This window comes from Vulpes lagopus, chromosome 8, assembly GCF_018345385.1.
Source record: "Vulpes lagopus strain Blue_001 chromosome 8, ASM1834538v1, whole genome shotgun sequence".
In the NCBI taxonomy this organism is placed as follows: Eukaryota; Metazoa; Chordata; class Mammalia; order Carnivora; family Canidae; genus Vulpes; species Vulpes lagopus.
The window spans coordinates 66,347,815-66,372,045 of record NC_054831.1 but is presented as its reverse complement, the minus strand read 5'-3'; the positions used below and the strand labels follow the sequence as shown (position 1 = coordinate 66,372,045).

General features: G+C 33.8%; 1 protein-coding gene and 1 pseudogene across 1 annotated transcript in view; both read right to left on the bottom strand.

Annotated features, from left to right (window-relative positions):
- The window catches only part of GPR158 (G protein-coupled receptor 158), a 405,508-nt gene that overhangs the window by 31,318 nt on the left and 349,959 nt on the right, over nucleotides 1-24,231 (bottom strand). The window lies entirely within an intron of this gene.
- Nucleotides 22,125-22,222, bottom strand: LOC121498312 (annotated as a pseudogene).

Genomic DNA, 24,231 nt, shown 5'->3' with positions numbered 1-24,231 from the left:
GGCTCTGTGCTCAGTTCAGAGTCAGCGTGAGAATTTCTCTTCCTTTCCTTTAGCCCCTGACCTTACTCATGTTCTTTCTCTCTCCTCCTCTCCCTGAAATACATAAATCTTTTAAAAAATTGGTAAATGATTATTTGTGTGTTTTAAATCACAGCCTCTTATACACTTCTTTAATGCTTTTTTTGCTTTAAACAAGTTTATCAACTTATTGATCAATGATTAACCCTATAAGAAGCTTTCTATTATAATTAGCAGATCAAAAAATTCAGAGAACTCTTAGAAATAAGAGACATTTAAAAAATTATCATTATTATCATTATTATCATTTTTTGCCAGTGTCAATTTTATTTTCTGCAGGAGAAACTTGCAGCCACTATGTACACATAATTGTCTCTGGGTATACCTGAATGAATTTTAAATTTTGAATGACTAGGAACTCAAAAGAGGAAATCTGGCCCATTTTTATGGTCTTCTATATTTTGGCTAGGCAGAAAAAGGAGAATTCTTTAGTTCTAGACACTGAATATATAAGCATAATGAATGAATTTTTATATAGTGACAATCATATATGAATAACTGAAATATAAGTGTAACGAGCAAATATTTATATAGTGATAATCATATGCTGGGCATTATGCGGGGCAACATGGGAAGAATAAGATATAGTCCCAGAAGTTTACAGTCTAACTAGAAATAAATATGCAAATAACTGCCATATAAAACAGCATATGTTCTATGTTTTATGTACATAGTCAGTGTAGTAATCTAATAAAATAGGTGGTATTTGACCTGGACTTTGATGGATACCAATAGAAATTGAGGAAAGTGGAAAAGATATAAGGAGATATTCTAGCTGAAGGAAATCACATAACAAAATACAGAGCAGGAAATACACATTGCATTTTCAGAAGAAATCTGTATGGTCCCAGTTGGGTAATCTTTTAGTCAATAAATCCCAATTCTTAATTATCATAAATTTTCATGTTCTCCAGGTGACCCTTTGGGTATTTACTGCATGGTCTGAGAATTCAAGATCATCACAGGTCCCATAATCTCATTTCCAGGGATGAAAAACCAAAGCAAAAGCTGTCGTGAGTCTTGTGTTATTGATTTTACTGGTTTTTGAATTCTGGGAAATATACCAAAGCAACTCTGTACCTCTGCCTAAGCATTTCAGGATATTGGTTTTGGTAAAATGGAATAAGATGAATTTTTCTAGCATTGCCTTAAAATAAAATGAGAAAATTCTACCACATATTTAAAAAACAAGCTCTTGTTAGTTTATATGGGATCATTCCCTGGAAACCAACTTCTGAAAACAAAATCCTTAGATATGCATTTATATGAAATACAACTGTAGGAAAAAAATACAATCATTAAAATTCTTAGATTACTTTTTCTACTGTTATTTCAAAGATAAATCTTTAGGCTACCTACCTGTTCAGAAAATTTCACTATTTCTGAAGGAAAGCAGTAATATATACAAGAAGACAGCAAGAAATTCCCAGAATTTAATATAAAAAAGTATATTTAAAAATACATTCTGTTCTCATTATTAATAGCAGATAAAGTCATACAAATCATGTTGAAACAATGAAAAGGGCAACACATGAACTGGCTGTCACTATATTATCTGCTTCTACTTTTCACTTCCTATATATTTCTGGTTTGAATTCATGAAACTTTACTGTCAGGAGTTATACTTAGGTTATTAATTACCTTCTTCAAATATCTAATTGATATTGTTACTCCTTATTTTACTTGATCTCTTTCCAGCTTTCAGCATGGCTAAAGCACTGGCTTCCATTCTGTCATGTTCTCCTGATTTTCTTCCCGTTTCTCTGTTAGCAACTTTGTAGTCTCTAACACAGACTCCTCTTCCCCAGGTTTGCCCTTAAGTGGCGGTGTTTCTCAACAATCTCCTAAATGTAGCCATCTAGATCTATTTCTTGCTGTACCTGTTGTACCCAGGGAATTCCGTCTATTTCTCTGTTTCAGTTATCTATGTATTGGCAAGTCCCAAATCTGTGCCTTAGTTTAGATCTCTCTCCTGAGCTCAAAATCCCTCTACTCAGTGACTCACTAGACCGCAGCAGGTCCCCAGATTAAATCATCCCTCTCTCCATTCCTCGTTCCTCTAGCCTTCCTTGCTCCCGTGGCTATTACACTTAATGGATCAAAGCAGAAACCTACCAATAAACTTTATTTTTTTCCCTCACCTACATTCCAGACATGAAATGAGTGTTTAAGAATTTAATTTCTACCTCTTAAATATCTTTCAAATCTTTTTCTTTTTCTCCATCTTCATTGCTACTCTATAGCTCCTGGTCATCAACCTGCTCCTACAGTAGCTAATTACAGTCTACTTATTGGTCTTGCCCACCTTCAGTCCACACCCTACACTGAAGCCACAATGATCACTTCTGATCATGTTGCTCCCTTTTTATAGTCCTTCAGTGGCTCTCCATCCAAAACCTAGCTCTTTAGTATGGTCAAAGTCCTCTGAGTGCCTTTGAATATCGCTTTTTCCTGCCTTGGCAGCCTCCTCTCTCATCACTCTCCTTTTCCTACAGACTTGCAGGACCCTGTGCACTACATGCAAGTCTCCTCTGTCTGAACCTTTGCTTTCAGCTTTCCTCACTGCTCTTCCCCCCACAATACTACCCCTAATTTAGCTAATTCCTACTTATTCTTTCATGGCTCAGTTTAAATATTGCTTGCTTTAGGCCAGTGGTTCCAAACCATCATCATCTACATCATCTGTAAACTTATTAGAAATGCAAATGCGGTATCTACCTGGTCTCAGGCTCATCATAATTTAGTAAACATAAATGAAAAGGCAGTTAAAATATAATGGTTTTGGGAAATGGTATTAGCAAAAGTAGAGGCATAAAGAACCCTACAACTCCATCCATCCATAAAAACAATGAATAAGGTGGCAAAAACTATTAGAATCAACTTTTTTGGAATCCTGGAAGAGAATCAAAAGCTTATAGCAACCAGGGGGATGCTTAACCAAAAGGAGAAGAGCTGAATCTGAGTAAAAGAGTTTTCTAACATTTTAAAACACTGTTCTATCCAGTGTCTGATCTCCCATTACCCAGTTCAGTAGTGAACTTAGAGATAACAGACTGCATTCCCAGGACAGGTGATTCGAAATACGAGAACACAATGGGCTTTATTCTTAAAAAAATTGTGGTTGTTCAATTTGACCTTTCTGGAGGCTCCCTGGAAGACTAGTTCAAAGGGCCTGCCTTTATTTTTAATTCCAGTACAGTTAACGTGCAGTGTTATATTAGTTTCAGGTGTACAATATAGTGATTCAACAAGTCTATACATTACTCAGTGCTCATCATGTTAAGTGTATTCTTTAATCCCATCTCCCCTCTGGTGACCATTTTGTTCTCTAGAGTCGAGTCTTTTTCTTGATTTATCTCTCTCTCTTTTTTCCTTTAGTCATTTATTTTGTTTCTTAAGTTCCACATATGAGTGAAATCATGTTATTTGTGTCTCTGATTCATTTATTTTGCTTAGCATTATGCTCTCTAGCTCCATCTATATAATTGCAAACGATAGGATTTTATTCTTTTTATGGCCAAATAATATTCCATTATATATAATACCACATCTTCTGTATCTAGTCATTTATTGATGAACATTGGGTTGCTTTCATAATTTGTCTATTGTAAGTAATGCTGTAATAAATATAGGGGTGTGTGTATCCCTTTGAATTTGTGTTTTTGTATTTTTTTGGGTAAGTACCCAATAGTGTGATTACTAGATCATAGGGTAGTTCTATTTTCAACTTTTTGAGAAGCCTCCATTCTGTTTACTGTGGTGGCTGTACCAGTTTGCAAGATTGTTCCTTTTACCTCACATCCTCGCCAACAATTGTTGTTTCCTGTGTTAGTAATTTTAGCCATTCTGAAGATGTGTTGTGATATCTCATTGTACCTTTCATTTGCATTTCAAAGGGCCTGCTTTATTTCCCCTGTGGGAACCCTCCCATGGCTAAGGTAGTAACCTGAGGGTCATTTGACTAAGATATTTAAAGGAAAATGGATTGCTTGATGCCACCTGGGACAAGGGATCATGGTTAAGGCAAACAACAGACTAAATAAAAAAGGAAGAAAGGCTGGGGAATGAGATCTGCTGGGCAAAATAGGCTTTGAAAAGCTTCTCTTTATTCCCAGGCATCTAGAAAGCTGAAAAATGGTCAGAATATATATAAGGCCTTAAATTTTCATATCTTGCTGACCTAAGGCTCTGCACAAGAGGAAATAAAGTCTAAGGCAAAGTTGTTAAGTGCCTGAGTGTTGAAAGCATGTGCCAACATATACATATACACACAAAGTCCATGTGCAAAAAATAAGAAATTTTAAAAAGTTTTATTTGTTCAAGGCTGTAAGGAAATCTCTGTTAAATCATTAGCTCATTATTAAATCAACAGAACAGACTTCAATTGGTATATATAACAAAAGATACAGATACTACAAAATTAGTTCAGAAAAGCCAGTAAACAAACAACAGCAACCACAACAAGGAACAAAAATAAATGATAGGGGGGGATGAAGAATTTGATTCCAGATTATATTATAATATTCAAAAAGTCCAGTTTTCAAAAAAAAAAAAAAAAAAACCATGCAAAGAAATGAGTGTGTGGCCAATATGAAAAAAAAGAATATGGAGACTGTTTCTGAGGAAACCCAGGCATTGTACTTTTCTTTTATTTTTTTTTAAGATTTTATTTATTTATTCACGAGAGACACACACAGAGAGGCAGAGACACAGGTAGAGGGAGAAGCAGGCTCCACGCAGGGAGCCTGACGTGGTACTTGATCCTTGGACTCCAGGATCACACCCCAGGGCCAAAGGCAAGCACTAAACCGCTGAGCCACCCAGGGATTCCCCAGGCATTGTACTTACTAGACAATGACTTCAACTGTATTACATATGGTCAAAAAGCTAAAGCTAAAGAAAATCATGCACAAAGAACTAAAGAAAGAATGATATTTCACTAAATAAAAAATATCAATAAGTGGATAGAAATTATAAAAAGGAACCAAATAGAAATTCTGGAGTTAAAAAGTACAATAACTGAAATGAAAAATTCACTAAAAGGATTTAACTGAAGATTTGACCACGTAGAAGAAAGAGTCAGTATATTTGAATATAGGTCAATTGAGATTATACAGTGTGAGGAACAGAAATGAAAATAAAATGAAGAGTAATGAACATAGCCTAAGAGACCTGTGATACACTATTAAGAATATCAATATTTATAAACTGGGAGTTCCAGAAAGACAAGAGAAAAAGCCAAAAGGAACATTTGAAGAGATAATGACTGAAATCTCTCAAATTTAATTACGGACTTAAATCTACATATTCAAGAAGCTCAAGTAATCAAAGTAGGATGAACTCAAAGAGACTCACCCTTCAGATACATTATAATCAAACTGTTGAAAGCTAACATGAAGAGAAAATATTGAAAGCAATCTGAGAAAAGACCCATTACATACAAGGGATTGTTAGTAAGATTAAAATCTACTCTCTTATCAGAAACCATGGAGGCCAGAGGGCTGTGGGCTAACATATTCAAAATACTAAAATGAAAAAAAAAAAAAAAAACCCTGTCAACAAAGTATTCTATGTCTGACAAAACTGTCTTTCAAAAATGAAGGAAAAATTAAGATATTCCCAGATAAAATTTTTTTAATTAATTAATTTATTTATTTATGATAGTCACACAGAGAGAGAGAGAGAGAGAGAGGCAGAGACACAGGCAGAGGGAGAAGCAGGCTCCATGCACCGGGAGCCCAACGTGGGATTCAATCCCAGGTCTCCAGGATCACGCCCTGGGCCAAAGGCAGGCGCCAAACCACTGCACCACCCAGGGATCCCTCCCAGATAAAATTGAGAGAGTTCATCACTAGGAGATCGGCTCTAAAGAAATACTAAAGGAAGTCCTTTAGCTGAAATAGAAGACACTAGACTGAGATTCACGTGAAATAATGAAGAACATTGGTAAAGGTAACCACAGGAATAAATATAAAAGTCCGTATTAATGTAGTTTCAGTTTGTAATGTTCTTTTTAATTTTTTAAAAGATTTTATTTATTTATGAGAGACACATAGAGAGAGGCATAGACATAGGCAGAGGGAGCAGCAGGTCCCCCATGGGGGACCAGGACCCTGAGCCAAAGGCAGATACTCAACCTCTGAGCCACCCAGGCATTCCTGGTTTATTATGCTCTTATTTTCTTACATAACCTAAAAGCAGTAATAAGTATAAATCTATGTTTATGGGTACACAATGTTGCAAGATTATATTTTTGACACTAACAGTGTAAAAGAAGAGGGAGGGCAGAGTGATATATAGTCAGGTTTTTGTACTATTAAAAGCAAGTTGGTATTAATTTAAACCAGGTTATTATATTTTTCGAATGTTAATTGTAATCACTAGGACAATCATTAAGAAAATAAATATATAGGGGCACCTGAGTGGCTCAGTGGTTGAGCGTCTGCCTTCAGCTCAGGGTGTGATCCTTCCATCCTGGAATGGAGTCCTGCATGAGGCTCCCCACAAAGAGCCTGCTTTTCCCTCTGCCTGTGTCTCTGCCTCTCTCTATGTATCTCTCATGAATAAGTAAATAAAATCTTTTAAAAAAGAGAAAATAACCAATACAGTAAAAAATGAAAGAATAAAAATGGGGGATTAGAAAACACTGATTTATCATAAGAGCAGACAGTAATGGAGGAATTGAGGAATAAAAATGATAAAAGATATATAAAAACAAATGTCAAAATCATAGAAATATTACAATTACATTAAATGTAAATTGGTTAGTTCTCCAACCAAAAGACAGATGGCAGGATAGATTTTTAATGATATCAAACTGTATGTTGTCTACAAGAGATTCAATTTAGACCCAAAGAAACAAATAGGTTAAACTAAAACAATGGAAAAAGATATCTCATTCAAATAGTGACCAAAAGAGAGCTGGAATGGATATGTTAATATCAGATAAAAAATACTTTAAGACAAAATTTGTTAAAAGAGACAAAGAAAGACATTATGGAATTATAAAACTGTCAATTCATCAAAATACTGATATTTGTAAATACATATGCACCAAACAACAGAGCCTCAAAATGTATGAAGCAAATACTAACAAAATTGAGAAGAGAAACAGAGTTAGTTCTACAATAATGGTTGGAGACTTCAACGCCCTGATTTTAATAATGGATCAACTATCTACACAGGCAATAATACAATTAAGGGCTTTAAGAACATCATGAATCACCTAGATCTAACAGACATATAGAGAACACTCCACCAACAATAGCAGATTATACATTCTTCTCAAGTGCACAGAGACCATTCTTCAGGATAGACACAAATCAGGCCAAAAAACAAGTTATAATAAATTGAAAAAGATTAAAATCATACAAAGTATCTTCTCTGACCACAGTAGGTTGGCATTAGAAATTAATAACAAGGAAATCTGAAAAATTAACAAATATGTGGAAATTAAATGGCACATTCTTAAACAACCAATGAGTTAAGGAGGAAATCACATAAGAAATTAGAAAATAATCTGAGATAAATTTATTTATTTTTTATTTATTTATTTTTATTTATTTATGATAGTCACACACACACAGAGAGAGAGAGGCAGAGACATAGGCAGAGGGAGAGAAGCAGGCTCCATGCACCGGAAGCCCGACGTGGGACTCGATCCCGGGTCTCCAGGATCACGCCCTGGGCCAAAGGCAGGCGCCAAACCGCTGCGCCACCCAGGGATCCCATCTGAGATAAATTTAAATGAAAACACAACATACCAAAGCTTATGAGTTTTAGCAAATGTGATGTTTTGAGAGAAATTTATAACTGCTAATGCCTGTATTCAAAAGAGAATAAATATACCAAATCAATAACTTCCCAATGTAAGAAACTAGAAAATAAAAAGAAAAAGAAACTAGAAAATAAAAATCAAACCAAATCCAAAGAAAGCTGAAGGAAGGAAATAATAAATGTTAGAGAGGAATAAGATGAAATAAATAATAGAGAAACAATAGAGACAATAGGCAAACCACAGTTGGTTCTTTGAAAGGATAAACAAAATTGACGAAATTTTATTTACTCTGATAAGGAAATAGGAAGAAAACTCATATTAATTACTGAATCAGGAATGCAAAGGGAGACATTACTAGCAACTTTACGAAATAAAAAGGATTATAAGAGAATTCTATGAACAACTCTATGCCAAAACAATTAGATAACCTAAATGGAATGGACTAATTCCTAGAAATACACAAATTACCTACATTGACTCAAGAAGTAGACAGTAGACATCTCCAAAGACTTATAATAAATAAAAAGATTGAATCAGTAATTGAAAGCTTTCCCGTAAAAACAAAAGGTCAGGATCAGATGGTTTCACCAGTGTATTCTACCAAACACTTAAAGAAGAATTAACAACAATTCTTCTGAAACTCTTCTAAAAGTAGGAGAGGAAAAAGCACATTCTAAATTATTTCATGAGGCCAGCATTACTTAGACTCCAAAGCCAGATAAATACCTCATACAAGAGGGGCACCTGGGTGGTTCAGTCGGTTAAGTGTCTGACTCTGGATTTTGGCTCAGGTCATGATTTCAGGGTTGTGAGATAAGGCTCCACACGGGAGGGGGAGTACTCTCTCCTTCTCCCTCTGCTCCCCCTGCCCCCCACCACTTGCATGCTTTCTCTTTCTCTCTAATAAATAAAATCTTAAAAGACATCACAAGAAAAAATTACAAACCAAAAAAAAAAAAAGAAAAAAGAAAAAATTACAAACCAATATCCCTTATAAATATACATGCAAAATTCCTAAGGAAAATACTAGCAAACCAAATTCAAAAGCATATTAAAAGGTTGATATACGATTCATATTGGAACAGAAGAAGTAGAACTATCCCTATTAGTAGATGACATTATCTTAAATATAACAATCCCTAAAGAATATACACACATAAATAATGTGAGCTAAAAAAAATTTAGTAAAATCACAAGATATAAATTCAACATACAAAAAAAATCACTTTTATTTCTGTATACTAGAGATCCAAAAATGAAATTGAGTAAACAATTCCATTTACTATAGCACTGAAATGAGTAAAATACCTAGTGGTGAATTTAACCAAGGAGGTAAAAGATGTGTATGTTGAAATCTGTAAGACATCACTGAAAGAAATTAAAGAAGACCTGAGAAAATGGAAAGACCTTCTGTGTTCATGGATCAGAAGACATAATATTGCTGAGATGGCAATACTTCCTAAATTGATCTGTAGATTCAAGTCAATCCAGAGATTGCAATGCATTCCCTATTAAAATTTCAACTGACTTATTTTCAGGAATGGACAAACTGATACTAAAATTCATATGAAATTGCAAAACATTTCAAATGGCCAAATAATGTAGGAAAAAACTAAGTAGGAAGAAAGACTCACACTTTCTGATTTCAAATGTTGCTATAAAGCTACACTTATTGCATAATATAGATCAATAGAATAAAATCGATCATCCAGAAGTAAAACCTTTATTACATCCATGTTCAACTGAGTTTTGATAATGATGTCAAGACCATTCAATAAGGAATAGTTTTGGGGTGCCTGGGTGGCTCAGTTGATTAAGTGTTCCACTCTTGTTTCTGGCTCAGGTCATGATCTTAGGGTAGGATCAGGCTCTATGCTGAGTGTGGAGCCTGCTGTGATTCTCTCTCTCTTTCTCTCTCCCTCTGCCTCCCCCTTATAATTCTTACATGTGTGCACACACATTCTCTCTCTCTTTCAAAAAAAAAAAAAAAAAAGGAATAGTCTTTTTAATAGGTGGTCCTGGGACAAGTGGATATCAGATGCAAAAGAAATTTAGACCTCTACCTTACATGATATACAAAAATTAATTTCAAAGGAATCAAAGAAAGAAAAAAAAAAAAAAAAACAAAGGAATCAAAGACCCAAATATAAGAGCTAATGCTATGAAATGCTTGCAAGAAGTAAAAACTTTGATCTGGGATTAGGCAATGGTTTCTTAAATATGATACTAAAAGTACATGTAACAAAAGAAAAAATTAATTGAGCTTCATCAAGATAAAATTTTTTTGTATATAAAGGTATACTATCAAGAAAGGGAAAAAGAAAATCCACAGAATTGGAAGAAAATATTTTCAAATAATTTATCTAATAAGGGTCCATATTCAGAATAAATAAAGAACTCATAAAATGCAACAACAAAAAGGCAAACAGTTTAATTAAAAAAATAAAGGACTTGAATAGACATTTCTTCACAGAGATAAAAACACGAAATTAACCTCAACATCATTAGTCACTGGATTAATGTATATCAAAAGCACACAGACTGGGAAAGTTATAATAAAAATAGGTAGAAAATAACTGTTGATGAAGATGTGGAGAGGCTGGAAGCCTCATACATTGCTGGTGGGAAGAGAAAATGATACAGCCTCCATGGAGAGGAATTTTGTGGTTCCTCAAAATGTTAAACATAGATTTAACATGTGACCAAACAATTCCACTCCTGCTATTACATACCTATGAGAACCCAAGCACAGATTCATACAAAAAAACCTGTATATGAGTGTTTATAGTAACATTATCTATAATAGTGAAGACTGGAAACAACTCATCCATCAAATGATGAATGGATAAACCAAGTGCAGCATATACATACAATGGGATATTATTTATTAATAAAAAGCCATGAAGTACTGATACATATTATGACTTGGACAAACCTTGAAAATATTATGTGATGGGAAAGAAGCCTGACACAAAGAGCCACATATTGTATGATTCCATTTCTATGAATCTGGAATAGCTAAATCTGTAGTGTAGAGACAGGAAGCAGATTTGTGGTTGTCAGGATCTGGGGGCACGGGGCTAGGGTGGTCTGCTCAATGGGCATCAAGTTTATTTTTGGGATGATGAAAAGTATTCTGGAATTAGATAATGGTGACGGTCATAGAACATCATGCATGTACTAAAAGCCAGAACTGTACATTTTAAAATGGTTAAAACGATGGATTTGATGTTGTATGAATTTTACCTCAATAAAAAAATATACAATTGTTCTTATTCCTGCAGAAAAGGAAAAAATTCTTCTGTGCCTTCCTGAACATTGCAGCCCCTGTCTATTGCAGTCCCAGGGTGTCCTTAGCCATTTGGTTGTTCTTTCTCTCCTCCCCCAGGGAACTGAGGTAAGATGCACTAGCATTAAAACTTAGGCTTTGCACTAGTGTATCTGCAGTGTGACCATTCCTTTCTCACAGGAGTTCATTCTGTCATCTTAGGCCTATAAAAAAAATGGAAGAAATCTGATACTCAAAAGCATGCTTGATTCCCTAAAATAGAGGTCAATAATACTAATTGGTCTAAATTCAGACCTTCTTTGTTTTAACTTGGCAAAAACACCTGTTTCCTAAACCACATCCCTTTGGAATTGTTTGAAGTGAAACAATATTGCAAGTAAAGAACTTTTCATAGCAATTGAGTGCTTGTGCTCCAAAGATGTTTAATTTTGAAAAGTTTTGGATAAAATCTTGCAGAGAAAGATTTAAATATAGACACTATTGCTCCTTCTCCACTGTTCTCCCACCCCCAACTTACTACACAAAGATATTTCACACAATAAGCAGATAATTAATTAATCATTCTGAAGATGAAGGAGAAGAAATTAGATTATTAAAAGTTAAGAATTACATGTGCCTGTTCCTTTCCTTACATCCAGGGTAAATATAAAATCTATGGCCATTATCTTCCAAGTACAAGTATAAAAATAGGTTTTGTCCTTGTATTTCAATTATTTAGCACTGATAAAATAATTTTTTAAAGATTTATTCATTTTAGAGAGAGAGAGTGCACATGAGCAGAGGGAAGGGGAGAGGGAAAGAGAATCTTCATGCTCACTCCCCTTTGAGTGCACAGCTGAATGGGGGCTCCATCCCAGGCCGCTGAGATCATGACCTGAGCTGAAATCAAGAGTTGGCTGCTTAACCAAAAGAGCAATCCAGGTACCCCAGCAGCAATAATTTTAAATTAAAATTTCATTCCAGGTTTTGGTGTTTTAAGAATTTAACGTTTTACTATCTAATATGACATTCTGGTATTCAAAAATATGATTTAAGACAAAATATAAAAACAAATTTATTACAGATGGTTGCCTAATAGCATTATTAGTTAAATGAGCAATTATATTGCAATCTCAAAAGGGAAACATATCATTATTTGTATGGTTTTGTAGTTAGAAAATTTCTAAAATGACACCATTTAATGTTACTATTTAAATTTTGATCTGTTCTTACTTCTAAACCATGATTTAGTTTTGCTATCTGAATAAAACAAAGCAAAACCCGTTTCCTCTGAAATAGGTTAATCACAGAGAAGTATTTCCCCAGGGATATCCTAAAGCAAAGTTGTTTGAGGCTGTTTTCTCTTCAATCATGATTGTTCAAATTGGAATGTGGTTGAAATAGAAAACTTGTTTTGCTTTCTACGGAGAATTTAAAAAATTTTATAAAGTCCTTTTTTAAAAAGATTTTATTTTTTTATTCATGAGAGACACACAGATGGAGAGAGGCAGAGACACAGGCAGAGGGAGAAGCAGGGTTCCATGCAGGGAGCCCGGTGCAGGACTTGATTCCTGGATTGGAATCATGTCCTGAGCCAAAGGCAGATGCTCAACCACTGTGCCACCCAGGCATCCCAAGTTTTATAAGATCTAATACTGTAGGTCTTTCAGTCTCTTCAGCATGCATTTATAGATAAAGAATAGTGCCAGACCATAAGGAACCACAAAAAAGATGACAAAATTCTTTGCAAATATACAGTTACTCTTTTGTATGTGTTATTACTTATAAAAATAAGAAAAAATTCTTAATGAATAGCTGCACATTAATATATTTAGCCCATTTTTAGGTGTTGGTCTCATATAAGAGAAATACTAAACAATATAAATAATAAAATAATGAAATATATTAAAAACTCTAAAATTACTGTTGCATTCACCTTTACCTTAACACACAGTAAAATACACAAACAAAATATATTAGGTAGCAAGTAGAAGATGCCACCACAAAAGAAATTCAGGAGATTTGCTGTATGAGGATGTAAATACCGGTCAGTTTGACTGGTAATATTATTAACTCTTCAGATGATATTAATAAATCTTGAAATAGAAGAACTTTTGGTCATTGTCAATGAAACTTTGGAAATTAATTATGAAGTATTATTGTGATTGCTCTTTGGTTCTCATGCTTTTTAACTATTTATACTTTGTCTAATCGCTAGATTTAAAACTCTTTGACTTAAATTTTGCAGGTCCCGAAGTGCCTACGACATCATTTTGCCTATTACAGACCATAAGTATTATACAGTATCACAAAGACTCAACTATTTTTACATGCAATTTGATTCTTTCATTAAAACTATAATATTTGACAAAGTAAAAAGAAATAGAAAACTATAAACAAATAAAAAGAAAAAATGAACACTAAAATAGAACTTAGCTGTATATAAATACTGTTAGCATTTTGATGAATTTTATTCTCTAGTATTTTCTAATGTATATAAAATATAATATTGGGATTATAATATATAGTTTATATGATTTTTAAAATATAACATGGAATTCTGAGCATTGTCATACAACATTTTATATTTGTAAATAGCATGATATATATGATAGCATGTAATCTTTTACACAAATCATTAATCTTTTTATGATAGCATATAATCTTTTAGGCAAATCATTAATTTTTTTTATTATAACCTACACACCAGTGAACATTTTTTTTCTCATTCCTCCAAAGCCACCAAAAGTCTAAGAATGGAAAATGGAAACTTACTGGATTAATTCATAAACATATCAGCTATTACTAACCATATTGGGAAACACTGTCTCATCTCTTTTGTCAAGTTTAGAATGGATTGAAAATTAATTGAACAAGTAATTGAGAAGAAAGATGGTTAGTACAGGCTTAACAGATTTTAAAGATATAAAGTTTCATATTTTTATATTGGAACAGATGCCAACTTAGGAAAAAATTTCTAGTGACTAAACAATATAGGAAAAGTCGTATCTATGTAAAACCTGGGTATAATTAATAGAAAAAATTAAGGAATCTGCATAGGTACTATTCTTTCAAGGCTCCTTTTACATGAGTTTGATCTTTTTTTTTTTTTTTTAAGTGCCTTTCATAACATTCTTTGCTTACAGACTAGGGCCTATTGTAATGTGTTTTTCTACCACGTTCTAAAATCCTCCACAACCACTGACAAACCTCTCTTCTGCATGTCATCTTCCCAGACTGCCTGACTGGACATTCTATTTTCTTTTTCTTTCTTTCTTTATTTATTTATTCATGAGAGACACACAGAGAGAGAGAAAGAGAGAGAGTTTGAGACACAGGCAGAGGGAGAAGCAGGCTCCATGCAAGGAGCCCGATGTGGGACTCGATCCTGGGACTCCAGGATCACACCCAGGTCCGAAGGCAGGCACTAGACCATTGAGCCATCCAGGGATCCCACATTCTATTTTCTTGCTGTGACCTAGAGCGTAATCTGTGTTTCTGCCTATGTGCGCTCCAGTCATTCACCATATTTTCAGAATATGAACAGTCTTGCAGATAGATTTTTGTGCACACCCTTAATTTTTTCTTTAGATTTCAAAAAATAACTCACTTTTAAAAAAGCTCTGGATACATTTTACCAAATATTTCTAGTAGATTATACCATTTCATTTATACTCTGTTCTGCAAAGTATGAGGCTATCTTACCTCTCGGATATTTAATATTATTGACTACAACTGTCAAGTTATAATGAAAAAAGATGCTCTCTCTTGAAACAAATGAAATATTAATCCATAATTTCTCATTGTTTTATTCAATTTTTTTTGCATTGAGTATTATAATTTGTTGAAATTCTTGTAAGTTGCGATGAGACTGTGAGCTAAATTTTCTAGACAAAGCTAATTTTCAAATACTTGTTTGTTGAATTGGCCTTTCTCATTCTATTGTTTTGGAGGGTTTTCTCTCTAAAAGTTTTGTGGTGCTTTCATCTTGGTAACATATATCAATCAACTCTTAGGATTATTCCTACGTATTTCAGGTGTACATTTAAGATTGTAAATAGGAAATTGCCATCATGGTCATCTCTAATTTAAAGGTAAATAGAAAGTTATTGTTTTTCATACAAACCGACATACCTTGTTTACCTTTTCTTGATTGAATCTTTATAATGATTTGAATAATTCTTTTTCAAAGACAGCATTCACACATCATAAAATTCACCATCTTATGGTATATTTTTAAAATTCAGTGGTTTTAGTATATTCCTAAAACTCTATCATAATCCTGATCTAATTCCAGAACATTTTCACCATCCCAAAAAGAAACTTCATACCCACTATTATTCCCCATTCCTCTTTTTCCCCCAGACCCTGGTAACCACTAATCTACTTTCTGTCTCCATAAAATTGTCTATTATGAGTATTTCATAAATCAAATCATAGACTATATAGCATCACTTCATTACTTTTCCTGGTGAATAATACTCCATTGTATGGATATACCACAGATTGTTTATCCATTCATCAGTTGGTATATGGGTATATATCTAGGAGTGGAACTGTTGGGTGATAAGGTACTTTATGTTTAATATTTTAAGGAACCAAACTATTTCAGAAAATGACTGTACCATTTTACAATCCCACCAGGATTGTATGAGGTTTTTAATTTTTCCACATCCTCACCAACACTGTTATTTTATGACTTTTTGACTACAACCAAACTTGTAGGTTTGAAGTGCTATCTCACTGTGGTTTGATTTTCATATCTCTACTGACTAATGAAAAGTTAAGCATCTTTTCATGTACGCCATTTGGGTATCTTCTTTAAAAAACTGTCTATTCAATTCAATTCTCATGTTTAAAGTTGGATTGTTTGTCCTTTACTTGTTGAGTTGTAATACTTCTTTACATATTCTGGATACCAGACCCTTATCAGATAAATAATTTGCAAATATTTTCTCCTGTATTGTGGGTTTTCACTTTTTTTTGCCATATAGTTCTTTTATTAAAGTTAAATTTATTTATGGAGAAAGACAAATACCATATGATTTCGCTCATATGTGCAATTTAAGAATCAAAACAGATAAACATAGGTGAAGGAAGGACAATGTATAGAGAGGGAGGCAAATAATAAGAGACCCTTAACTATAGAAAACAAACTGAGGATTGCTGGAAAGGAGAGGAAGGTGGGGATGGGGTACCTGGGGGATGGGCATTGAGAGGGCACCTGAAGTAATGAGCACTGGCTTGTTATATGCAGCTGATGAATCACTAAATTCTACTTCTGATACTAACCCACACTTTCATCAGTTCAGGAAATTCCGTGCACTTGTTTCAGCCAGTCTTCACTGGCATTTGGCAAGATACAACTACCTTTCTAATTTCTTTCCATATAGATTAGTTTTAGCTGATTTACAGATAAATAGAATTACATAGAACTTTTCTTGTTTTGCTTAACACATTTTTGAGATTTTTCCATATTATTGTGGATAATTAGTCTTTTTTATTACTCAGTAATAATATGACTTTGTATGAATTATTATAACTTGTTTATCCATTTTTCTGTTGAACACTGGGTCAGTTCAATTTTGGGGCTATTATAAAGAAAGCCACTGTGATCATTCTTGCACAAGGGTATGGGTATGTTATTATTTATCTTGAGTAAATGTCAGGAATAGAATTTCTTGGTCATATAGAATTGCATATTTAACTTTGTATGAAAATATCAAAGAGTTTTCTAAAGTAGCTATGCCATTTTTCAATTTCACTAACAATGTACGAGTGTCCCATCTGTTCCACATTCTCACTAACATTGGTGGTGTTAATCTTTTTAATTGTAGCCACTCTAGTGGTTATAAAATGATATCTCACCATGATTTTAATTTTAATCTCTCCAATCAGTAATAATAATTAGCACATTTTTATGTGCTATTGGCTATTTGTATGTCTTTTATGAAGTGTCTCTTCAATTTCCCATTTTTTATTGTATTGTTTGATTTTTCATAATTTGTAGAACTTTATATGTTATGAATAAAGTATTTTGAATATTTATATATATAATGAATATTTCCTCCCAGTCTGTAATTTGCCTTCTTTTTCCTTTTTAAAAAATAATTGAGGTATAATTGACAAATAACATTATATTACTTTCAGGAATACAACATAATGATTGATCCAATATTTGTATATTATGAAATGATCAACACAATAAGTCTAGTTAACATCTGTCACCATACATAGATACCAAGTTTTTTCTTATAATAAAGATTTTTAAGATCTACTTTCTTAGTAACTTCCAAATATGCAATATAATACTATTAACCATATTCACATGCTCCACTTATTTTATACTATTTGACTCCTTTCACCCAATTTGCCCATCCCCATACCTACCCTCTAGCAACCACCAGTCTGTTCTCTGTATCTGTGAGCTTGGTTTTTTTGTTTGTTTGTTTTTCAGATTCTACATATAAAAGTGAGATCATACAGTACTGGTGTTTCTCTGACTAATTTGACTTAACATAATATCCTCCAGGTCCATTCATGTTGTCTCAATGGCAATATTTCATTCTTTTTTATGGCTGAGTAGTATTCCATTGTATATACCTACCACATCTTTTTTATCCATTCATCCATTAGTGGACACTTAGGTTGTTTCCATATCTTGGCTATTGTAAATAATGATGCAATGAACATGGGGTACATATATCTTTTCAAGTTTGTGTTTTGTTTTCTTCAGATAAATATCCAGAAGTGAAATTGCTGGACAATATGGTAGTTCTATTTTTAATGTTTTGAGGAACCGCCACACTGTTTTCCATAATGATTGCACCAATTTACATTCCCAACAACAGTGTAAGAGGGTTCCCTTTTCTCTATATCCTTGCCAACACTTCTTATTTCTTGTTCTTTTGATAATAGCCATTCTGACAGGTGGGAGATGATATCTCATTGTGGTTTTGATTTGAATTTCACTGATGATTAGTGATGTTGAGCATCTTTTCATGTGCCTGTTGACTATTTGCACATGTCTTCTTTAGAAATTGTCTATTCTACCCATTTTAAAATCAGAATTTTTTTTGTTATTTAAAGTTTTATGAGATCTTTATATATTTTGGATATTAACTCCTTATCAGATATATGAATTGCAAATATTTTCTCCCATTTGGTAGGTTGCCTTTTCATTTTTTTGGTGGTTTCCTTTTTGAGCACAGGCTTTTTATTTTGATGTAGTCTCACTTCTTTATTTTTGCTTCTGTTGCCTTTGCTTTTGGAATCATATTCAAAACCAAGACTGATATTAAGGAATTGCCTATATTTTCTTCTAGGAATTTCATGGTTTCAGGTCTTATATTCAAGTCCTTAATCCATTTTCAGCTAATTTTTGTATATAGTGTAAGACAGTGCTCCAGTTTCATTCATATGCATGGGGCTGTCCAATTTTCCCAGCACCATTTGTTGAAGAGACTATCCTTTTCCCATTGTATATTCTTGCTTCCTTTGTTGTAAATTAATTCACCATATATGAATGTGTTTATTTCTCGATAGCCTTCTGTTCCACTGATCTGTGTGTGTGTGTGTGTGTGTGTGTGTGTGTATGTGTGTGTGTGTGCATGGAGCGCAATGCAGGGACTGAATTATAACCCTAAGATTAAGACCTGAGCTGAGACCAAGAGTCAACCTACCGAGCCACCTAGGCATTCCTTTGTGTCTGTTTTATATATGGATGCCATACTGTTTTGATTGCTATAACTCTGTACTATCATTTGAAATCAGGGAGCATGAATCCTCCAGCTTTGTTCTTTCCATTTGTGTTTTCTTCAATTTTTCTCATCAATGTATGATAGCTTTCAGTATACAGGTCTCTTGGTTACATTTATTCCTAGGTATTTTATTCTTTCTGATGCAAGTTTGTCTTTTAAAAAAGATTTATTTATTTATTTATTTATTTATTTATTTATTTATTCATGAGAGATACAGATAGAGAGAGAGAGAGAGAGAGGCAGAGACACAGGCAGAGGGAGAAGCAGGCTTCTCACAGGGAGCCCCATATGGGACTCAATCCCGGATCCTGAGCCAAAGGCAGATGCTCAACTGCTGAGCCACCCAGGCATCCCCATTTTGAAGCAACTTTAAATAGAAGTGTTTTCTTAATTTTTCTTTATGATAGTTTGTTATTAGTGCATAGGAACACAATAGATTTTTGTATATTGATTTTATATCCTACAACTTTACTGAATTAATTTATTAGTTCTAATAGATTTTTGGTAGTGTCTTTAGGATTCTCTGTATATATTATATCATCCGCAAGTTGTGACAGTTTTACTTCTTCCTTTCCAATTTGGATACCTTTTATTTTTCTTGCCTAATTGTAGCTAGGACTTGTAACACCATGTTAAATAAAAGTGGGCACCCTTGTCTTGTTCCTGATGCTAGAGAAAAAGCTTTCAGCTTTTTACCAGCAAGTACAATGTTAGCTGTGGCCTTGAGACCACGTGTGGCCTTTATTATGCTTAGGTACATTCCCTCTATATCTACTTAATGTCGAGAGTTATTAGCATAAATGGATGTTGAATTTGTCAAATGCTGCTTCTGCACCAGTTGAGAGGATAGGATTTTTACCTTCATTCTGTCATTTTATTTTATTTTATTTTTTTTTAAATATATTTTATTATTATTATTTACTTATGATAGTCATACAGAGAGAGAGAGAGAGGCAGAGACACAGGCAGAGGGAGAAGCAGGCTCCACGCACCGGGAGCCCGACGTGGGATTCGATCCCGGGTCTCCAGGATCGCGCCCCGGGCCAAAGGCAGGCGCCAAACCGCTGCGCCACCCAGGGATCCCTGTCATTTTATTTTTTATTGAAGAATAGTTGACACACAGTGTTATATTACTTTCAGGTGTACAACATAGTAATTTGAGAAGTTCACACATTATGCTATGATTCCTGCAAGTGTAGCTACCATCTGTCAGTATAGAATGCCATTATGGTATCATTGATACATTCCCTATGCTGTACCTTTTATTCCTGTAACTTATTCACTGAATAACTGGAAGCCTGTATTTCCCATTACCCTGTGCTCATTTGGCCCATCCTCCTATCCACATTATTTTATTACTTTCTTGATCATATCCTTTGGTGTACAAAAGTTTTTCATTTTGATAAAGTCCAGTGTATCTATTTTTTTCTTTTTGCTTGTGCTTTGAGTTTTTTCTCCAAGACTATGGATATTTATGTATCCTTCTAAGAGTTTTATAGTTTTAGCTCTTACATTTAGGTCTTTGATATATTCGGAATTAATTTTTGTATATGGTGTAGAATTAGAGGTCCAACCTCATTCTTTTGCCTAGAGAAACCTGCATTGATCTGTATGTCTCTTCCTATGCTAGTCTCACACTGTTTTGATTGCTGTAGCTTTGAAGTAAGTTTTAAAATCAGAAAGTGTGAGTCTTCCAACTATCTTCTTTTTTAAGATTGTTTTGACTATCCTGGTGCCTTTGCATTGCCAAAGGAATTTTAGAACCAGTTTGTCAATTTCTACAAAAAAATCAGCTAGGATTTTAATAGGAATTAGGCTGATTCAATTTAGGAAATATATCAATCTGAAATTACTAAGTTTTCCAAAGCACGAACAAGGGATCTTTCTTTTTTCTTTCCTTTTTTTTTTTTTTTTTTTTTAGGTCTTCTTTAATTTCATTTCACCGTGTTTTGCAGTCTTCAGGGCACCTTTCTAGTAGTTCTGTTGTTAAATTTATTCCTACGTATTTTTATTTCCGTGTTATTGTAAGTAAAAATATCCTCTTTATTTCGGCTTTAGCTGGTTGCTAGTGTATAAACTACAACTGAGTTTTGCATATTGATTTTGTATACTGTAATATTATTGCTAAACCTGTTTATTACTTAGAGTGGTTTGGTGGCTTCCTTAGAATGTTCTCTACAGAAGAGCATGATGTCATCAGCAAATAGTTTTACTTCTTTCTTCCATCGGGATATCTTTTATTTCTTTTTGGAGCTTAATTGTTCAGGTGAGAAGTTCTAGGACAATGTATAGTAGCAAGAGCAAACATTCTTATTTTGTTCCTAATTTTAGGGGGAAAGACTTCACTCCTTTGTTATTAAGTATGATGTCAGCTGTGGATTTTTCATAGATAACTTTTATCAAATGAGCAAGTTTTATTCCATTCCTTCCATTCCATGCTGGATTTTTTTTTTTAATCATGAGAGCATATTAGATTTTTGTCAATGGTTTTTCTGCTTTTGTTGAGATGATCATGTGGTTTTGTCCTTTATTATGTTAAAATACTCTACTACATTGATTGTTTTTTGTATTTATAGGCTAAATCCCACCTGGTCATGATGTATAAGCCTTTTTGGAGGTTACTGGATTCTGTCTGGACTGAGATTTTTATGTCTATATTCATAAGAGATATTAGTCTGCAGTTTTGTTTTCTTGTGATATATTATCTATTTTTGGTATCAGGGTAATACTAGTCTCTTAGAATGAATAGGAAGTGTTGTCTTTTCTATTTTTCACAATGGTGAGCAAATAATTAATGTTAATTCTTTAAATCAGTGGTATAATTCATCAGTAAAACCATTGCGTGTGAAGGCGAGAGGGAGTTTTTTTGATTCTTAATGTCTTTATTTGTTTCACAGTAAATAACACTTCTAAATAATCTGCAGGTCAAAGAATAACTCAAATTAGAAATCATTTTAAACTGAATGAAAATGTAAATCCAACTCAGGTATTTTGGACTGGATACATGCAAATGCTAGGTGACTGGTAGCAGGGTAACCAGAGGCCAGGGGAACTGGTGCAACAAAAGGACACAGGTGTGTCCATACAACAATGGAAGCCAAGTGCCTCCCTCTGGCCCCTGATAACAGAAGGTGATAGCAGTCAAGGGCTTGCAGGAGCAAACTGCCTCACCATGGCATTTATATGTTTCTTTATTTTTTTATGTTTAAGTTAAAATATTTATTACAGCAGGTCTTTAGTAAAAAGTATGGAATGCTTCAGGAATCTGTGTCATTCTTGTGCAGGGGCCATGCTCATCTTTTCTCTGTTCTAATTTTAGTATATGCACTGCTGAAGTGAGCATTTACTGGGGCATTTATTTATTTATTTATTTATTTTTCACGGGGGCCTTTAAAATCTGGCTGCCTTTCTTTCTGCTACAGAATGAATTAATCTCATTTCCCACTTCTTTTCTTTTTTTTAAATATTTTATTTATTTATTCATGAGAGACAGAGAGAGAGGAAGAGAGAGAGAGAGAGAGAGAGAGGCAAAGACACAGGTAGAGAGAGAAGCAGGCTCCATGCAGGGAACCCGACGTGGGACTCAATCCCAGGTCCCCAGGATCATGCCCTGGGCTGAAGGCGGCACTAAACCGCTGAGTCACTCAGGCTGCCCTCCCACTTATTTTCTTATGTCTACTTGAGGAAAAGAAACATTTCCACTATAAGATTTGTTAGTTTCTAACAAACAGTAGGATAAAATACTTATTAACTATAGTTTGAAAAGTACTAATTCTGAATTACTAGATGGGTTTTTATTCATAATTTTAAAGTTGATTAACACACACACAATTGCATACATACATATATAAGTTGAAACCATATAATCCAGGCAATAAAAAAAAATCCCATGTTTCTGATGGGCCACACAGCCCCTAAACTATATATTCTAATTCATACCTATTTCTAGAAATCTTGACATAAAATGTTGATGCTGTGATTAGAAACTAGAGCATGTATATATATATATGTACAGCAAAAAACTAAAAGAGAAGTTTAATATTGAAAAACTTTGATGTAGATGTTATAAAATAAAGTATATTTCAAAAGTATGTGTCACAAAACAGTCAAGTAGGACATCCAACGTCAGACAAAATAAAGAAGTTTTAAGTCTCTTTAGTTTTCTGAGTGAGATATATTCCCATTTTATTCATGTCTAACATTTAATACATTCTGAAAAGTCGAACAATTAAAAAATGAGTTTTGATTTTATTTTTAATTGTATTAAAAAGCTAGTCATTGATGTTTTAAAGGTCCTGCATGAGTACAGATCTCTAGTTAATAAAAGACATCTTTTATCAATATGCTTATATTTCCCAAAATCTTTTACTTCCTATAAGTAGATTAAACTGAACATATTAATTCATAAATGAAGTTATTCAAGCCAGCAACACTTAATTAGCTTCTGAAAGTGTTAAGTATGCCAACATAATTAACAATATTTAGGGTCATTGAGCTGACATCCTATAAGAAGCTAGACAAAGCAGTGTGAAGTCATGAAAAGGGGCAGGGTGGGGAGGAATGAGCAGAGGGAATTGTTTTATGCTCTAGTTAGAGATTTTATAATCAAAGAATAATTCATTGGAACTTAGGAGATTCTATTTTCATGATTTCTGGGGAGCCATTAATAAGGACTAGTCCTTATGCAAAGTCCCATGGACTTAGGGATTTAGGCATGTTGGGATGGATTATGAGAATGCCAACAAAGGGGAGATGCACACAGGAAGGAGAAGTGACAGGGCACAATTTGCTTATTTCTCAGGTTTTCAAGGGCCTCTCTTCCTTTAGGCCCTTCCAAGCATATGAGTGATCAGAATGACAGAAATGTAGTGCCTGCAAAACTAAGGTGTGTAACTACACACTTTCTGAAAGTTAATTAGAGTCAGGATAGCACATAAATAGTTTTGTATTAGCACGAGTCACTATGGTGCATTCCATGCCAATGCTTCTTGAATTGATTGAAATTATGAAGTAAATTTCTATGTTACAAGCCAAATGACTTTTGATCTTTCCTGTTTCATTGCAAATAATTTAAAATCGTAAAAATATCTTTAGGGAAATTATTTAAATCTTGATATCCCAAATGAGCTAAGAAACTGGAAAACAAAGTCAAATTATGTACAAATCTAAGTTTTTCCCCAAATCTTTTAAAATGCCAGCATCATAGTTCCAAAACATGAATTTGAAAACTTTATTTTATAAATTGTCCCAGTATGTCATTTTTCTATAGGGCATCTAGTTATTTTCTAGTATATGCAAAGTGTGGGTGTGTGAGGTAAGACTGATATTTTGTAATTTGCCTCTGAAGC